Source organism: Megascapheus bottae, chromosome 9, assembly GCF_031878675.1.
Source record: "Megascapheus bottae isolate mThoBot1 chromosome 9, mThoBot2.hap1, whole genome shotgun sequence".
Classification (NCBI taxonomy): Eukaryota; Metazoa; Chordata; class Mammalia; order Rodentia; family Geomyidae; genus Megascapheus; species Megascapheus bottae.
The window spans coordinates 30,295,974-30,301,940 of record NC_143517.1 but is presented as its reverse complement, the minus strand read 5'-3'; the positions used below and the strand labels follow the sequence as shown (position 1 = coordinate 30,301,940).

The 5,967-nt window shown below is 39.5% G+C and overlaps 1 pseudogene; it reads right to left on the bottom strand.

The window, feature by feature from the left end:
* Positions 1–304: 304 nt before the first annotated feature.
* Positions 305–1,214, bottom strand: LOC150058960 (small ribosomal subunit protein eS1-like; annotated as a pseudogene).
* Positions 1,215–5,967: the final 4,753 nt, after the last annotated feature.

Here is a 5,967-nt window from a genome sequence, read left to right as displayed (position 1 = left end):
GTAAAATTATCCCAGTACCAGCAGACCAAACACACAACTTTAAACAGAGAATTCTGCAGATTATGACACACTTAAATGTAGTTTTGTGTGCTGAATGCATTTCCTCTGACTTTTGGAAAATGATTTCTTTAAATTTTGCTTCTGTCTTCTTTACCCCTTTCGTAACTTTGGTTTAATATATATTAACTCATCTCTTTACCCTCTTTATCTTTTAATTCTTGTCCATATTTTCCAATATTTTGTATCTCTGTGGTGTATTGCGGTTAACATTTTTTTCACAAATAGGCCCTTGATTTGTCATTATTAAAACTCTGAATTTTAAACAGATTCTTGGACTGGTGGTTTGTATCCAGCGGCTCGCTCTACTTTAAGCACAGGTCTCATCCTCAGTAGCTTTTCCGAGAACCACCTTCACCATGAAGCTCCAGGAGTCTTCCCAATTCAAACTTGGGCCTCTTCAGCATTTTTACTTTCCTAACGAAGACACCGTGGAGTGGATGAATAGACGGGCAGGCCTTTTCTATGTCTTTCCCAGTTCTGTCTGGAATGAGTTGATAACTACTTCTTTCAAGTCATTGGCCTGCACTTCTTGGGTCATGATTTCCATCCTCTTCTTACGGATCTGGAGGACCTGCTGACGCTGAGCGCAGGAGGTCTTGCACATCTCACCGTTGCATTTTTTACTCAAAGCAACCCAAAACAGACGAAGCAAAAACCCATCCGTAGTCTGGACATCCACATGAGCTCCCATTGTGGTCTGCCACTTTTTTTTTTTTGCCAGTCTTCGGCTTGAGCTCAGGGTCTGAGCACTGTTCTTGGACTTTCTCATGGCTAGAGCTCTACCACTTGAGCCTCAGCACCACTTCCAGTTTTTTTTCTATGTATGTGGTACCGAGGAATCGAACCCGGGTCTTCATGCATGCTAGGCAAGCACTCTACCACTAGGCCAAACTCCCGGCCCATGGTCTGCCCCTTTTTGACCAGGGAGCACGTTTTGTCAGGGTAAGACTCATGCCATGGAAGTTGGTCGGGCATGCTTGCCCTGAACATGCTCAATAACTAGCTTGAATTTTCTGAATGTTTCTTCATCATACGGCAGATCAACAAGGCTCACGCCCAACACCCGACCCTCAGATGCGATTTTCATTCCTCGATTCGTCCTGATTGGGGCTTTCCCAATGTTTCTTAATATTGAACATGGCTCAGGCGTTCACATCATCCCAGTCTTTCTTAGAAAATGGATCAACCATTTTTTTCTTGGCTCCTCTTTTGCTGCCTTTTGTAAGGCGCTTGTTCTTGCCAGCCGCCATGGTGCTGGTCAGAGAGCCAAAAGGGTGTGGTTAATATTTTGACCTATCTCATAGCTCAATAAAATTTCAGTTGTAGCTATTTTTTGTCAACCCTTCAGTGATTTTTTTAAAAAACATTTACCTCTAATTTTTCTATTATTTAATTTGTGTGTGTGCGCGTGTGTGTGCGCACAAATGCGCACAAAGATCTTTGGACTTCAAGTAGGGGTCTGGGCACTGTCCCTGAGCTTCTTTTCCTCAAGGCTAGAGCTCTACCACTTGAGCCACAGCACCACTTCCAGCTTTTTCTGTATATGTACTACCAAGGAATCGAACCTAGGGCTTCATGCATGCTAGATAAGCACTCTACCACTAGGCCACACCCTAGCCTTATTTCCGATTTTTAAATTGGGGATTCAAAAACATATTTGCTAAGGCAAACATCACTTGAGCCCTACTTTTTGTGATTATTTGAAGCCTATGATTGGTCGGGAGCACGGCCTAGTGGTTGAGTGCTTGCCTAGTATGCACAAAGCTCTGGGTTCAATTCCTTGGAACCACATACACAGAAAAAGCCGGGAGTGGTGCTGTGGCTCAAGTGGTAGAGCTCTAGCCTTGAGAAAATCCCAAGGTCGGTGCACAGCCCTGAGTTCAAGTCCCAGGACTGGCAGAAAATGAAGAAAGCAAGCCTATGATTAATGTGATTTTCACAAGGATTAGGCTATGGTGACCATATCTCTTAGGGAATTTCTCTCCTTGATTACTTTCCTCCTTAACTTCCCCGTCTACTTACCGTAGAGCTATGATAACCTTCCTTAGAGTCTCTCGAAGAAGAGTACACATTTGTGTGTGTGGTAACAGTGGAGAAGGAGGTGTTAAGACTTGGCTTAATTTTATCAGGAAATGTAACCCTTGGCATCCACCTCAATCTAGGGTTGATCTCTACTCAATTTACCAACTTCTGTTATCTAATCCCATTCAGCCCTCATTTATTAATTTCAGCAACCAATCTGGAGGCAGCTGAAACTCCAACACTTCTTATTTTCCTTTGGTCACAATTATCTCAACTTTTTGACATGTTAGTCCCTTAACTGTTTTGTAAATTTCTTCTTTCAGAAAGACTTAGTTTTGTGTTGCTGTCGAGTATTTTGTTTGCAGCAGGATCGTGTCCTTGAAAGCATAAACTAACTCTTGGCTCTTTAGTTCTTATGATAAAAATCAAAACCAGAAATTTAGCTAGTGGAAATAATTGGAACACATCTTTGAACATGGGAATGTAGCACAGAGTAGAAAAAGAGAATTAATTTGGCTAGTTATTATCTTCCATCTTTCCTAGTCGCACCTATATTTGAAAAGACATGGCATTTTATGATAAAAAGAACTTCCTGCTACTGGTAAGATATTTCAGATGTGGTTTATTTGGAATGCTGCTAAAACACAAAAAGTGTTACAGGTATATAAATAGTGCATGGTAAAACCTGCAATTTGAAGAGGAAGGGAATCTTTCAAATAGTAATCTTTATTAGTATTAACCAAATAATTTGGGGTGATAACTCTGAAGAACTCTTTTTTTGTTTGTAAAAGTTCTACTTTTAAAACATGAATGCATTATAAGATTAAAATAAATGGAAAAGTATGGAGAGACTGGGTGACAAAATTCAGATTGGAAGATGGATAGAACATTTGGCAAGCAGACTTTTTATATATTGACTAATGGACATTTAGGAGCATTATATTTTTGGTTATATCAGACCTTAATTCTTTCATAAAGATGTTCAATACAATAGTCCATCCTTTGAAAACTCCATATTTGAGGTCTTGAAAGCCTATTTTTATGTTGTGCTAATCTGAAATACTTGGCAAATTACTTTTACTAATCAAAATTGCTTCTTACTGAACATGAAGCAGGATAAACTGGGGAAAATGAGGACTGGTCAGCTTGCAGCAAAAATAGGAGATATTCCTTCATGTATTTCCCTTAAGATTAAGGGATCAAAAGTTATTTTAGGGAAAACACAGCAAGATAGCTTAAGGAAACTGAGGTATGGTGTAGGCAACTCAGATATATGGTATAAAGAAACATAAAAGTTCTCTTCTGCTTCAGGAAAAATGCTTCCCCCAAATTCAAGCCACCCTCTTCCCCAAAATGCAGATAGCAGGGCACCTTCTTGTCTCAAGGCTAAGCATGTGTTTTTATGGATGCATGCAGTCTTACCTGGAAACCCAGAAAGTAACACCAAGTGTGATGAGTGCAGAGACAAAGCACCTATCTTTATATAACTTTAAAGCCAACCCTCCTGCTTCAGCCATAGAAATACATTAACAGCCCCAGGAGCTGTGTGTCTCCCCCTATAAGAATACCCACACTTTGTAGAAGTGTGCCTCTGCCCTTCTATGTGTGTTTGTCTGCTTTTTGTCTGGCCTGCTTGTTTACCAAATAAGGCTCTGTCAAATTTTCTTACCATCATGACTTGTCTAGAAATTCTTATGCTGCAATCAAAGTCAAAGATTCTAAGTGAAAAGTCCCTTCTCTGTCTGGTGACAAGCATATTTAGTAGAAGGGCTTTCAAAAGCAAACAACCCATTCACTAAGGGACCAGAAGGGTGATGGGTCCTCAGCTAATAAGCACTGGCTCAAGTTATAAAGGACTGGAATTTTGTTGTCTTAAACAGGACACAATAGTGCTCGGTCATGGTAACACATAGACTTCTATTTGTACTGTAACTATGCATGTTTAAGCCTAATTTTTAAAAGTTTATCCCATTTTATTCTTCTTGGATTTTTTTGTCTTTTTTAATTGTAATTAATAGAAGAGTTACATTATATTCACCAGATAGAAGGTGCATTACTTCAGAAGGATTTTTGTTTTTACTTTTTTCTTCCTTCCTATGACTAAAGCTGGACTCTTCACTCCCTTTCCTGACCACAGGCACTCAGAGGCTGCTGGGCTGGAAGAGACTGGGAGGAACAGCGCAGTCCTTCCTCTCATGAATTAAGCAGGCTGCCTGAACTACTGCCCATTTGGTTACCCTAGTTACAGCCCACAGATTTCCTTTCCTCACACTCTTAAAAGTTCATCAATAAAACAAAAAAAAATCATTACTACCCAAAGACTTTTTTTTTTTTGCTTTTCCCTGGAAAAGAACACATTATTCTAACACTGAAGTTGTTGCCTACTCTTACTTCATTTTCTTTTGTGCTTTCACCCCTCAACTGCCCTTCTTCTTTCTTTGTCTCTGTGGATAAACACATCCATCCATCCATCCATCTATGGGCCAGGAAAACCAAGTCAGGTAGCAACTTAGCAGACCTAGTTTGGGAAGGGAAAGCATGCCGCCTCACTTACCCTGGATATTAGCTGCTTGCTACACTCATTTCACCTGCTTCAACAAGTCAGTCTGGGAATCTTCAGAGTCATGCATATTTTATTTTATTTTTATTTATTTGTGAAGTAGGGAGGTCAGGTCTAGATGATGCCACATTGTTCTTTTTTTAATAATTATTTTTATTGTGATTAATAGAAGGGTTACATTATATTCACCAGAGAGAAGGTGCATAACTTCACAAACATTGATGCCCTTTCTCATGACATGGTCCCCATTTCCCTCCCCTTCTCCCCCCTGCTTATCTTGATTTTCCTCCTTCCATATCCAATTTCAAATAACCAATTAAGCATATATAAATATATCAGATAGCAAGGTGAAATATTGTAACAATATCAGATAACCAAGGCATGGCAAAAGAGATGAGACATAACAATACATTAAGGACAACAGTCACTCATTATATGGCTTTTGTTTCCTTATCCTGGAGGTCCTTACATTTATTTATTTTATTTTATTTTTATTTTATTTTTTATTGTAATTAGTAAAAGGGTTACATGATATTTGCCAGATAGAAGGTGCATTAATTCACATACATTGATACCCTTTCACATGTCTTGGTACCCATTACCCTCCCCCCAACTCCCCCCACCCGTCTTGGTTTTCCCCCCTTCCCTATCAAATTTCAAATAACCAAATACAAATAAATTCAATATATCAGATAACAAAGTGAGATACTATGACAATATGAGATAACCAAGGGACAGCAAAGGAGATGAGAGACAACATAGTACATTAAAGGACAACAATCATTCGTTATATGGCTTTTGTTTCAATATCCTGGAGGTCCTTTCAATTAGCCATATTATATGGCCTTATGTATCAAGATTTTGCTCTATTGCAGATCTCTGCTAGTAGAGCCCAAGGTTTCTACTGATTATGACGAATGAGGGAAACCATTGAGCCTAAGTTCCTTTGAGTCTGGCTTACTTCACTTAATATGATTTTTTCTAAGTCTTTCCATTTCCTAACAAATGGGGCAATGTCATTCTTTCTGACAGCAGCATAGAATTCCATTGTGTACAAATACCACAACTTGTTGATCCAATCATCAACTGAGGGACATCTAGGTTGGTTCCATATCTTTGCTATGGTGAATAGTGCTGCAATGAACATTGTTGTCTAGTGGATTTAGTATGCCCTTGTTTCTGGATGGTTGGGTAAATGCCAAGTAGTGGAATTGCTGGGTCACAGGGGAGTTCTATGTTTAGCCTTTTGAGGCACTGCCACACTGCTTTCCATAGTGGTTGAATGAGTTTGCACTCCCACCAACAGTGCAGTAGTGATCCCTCCT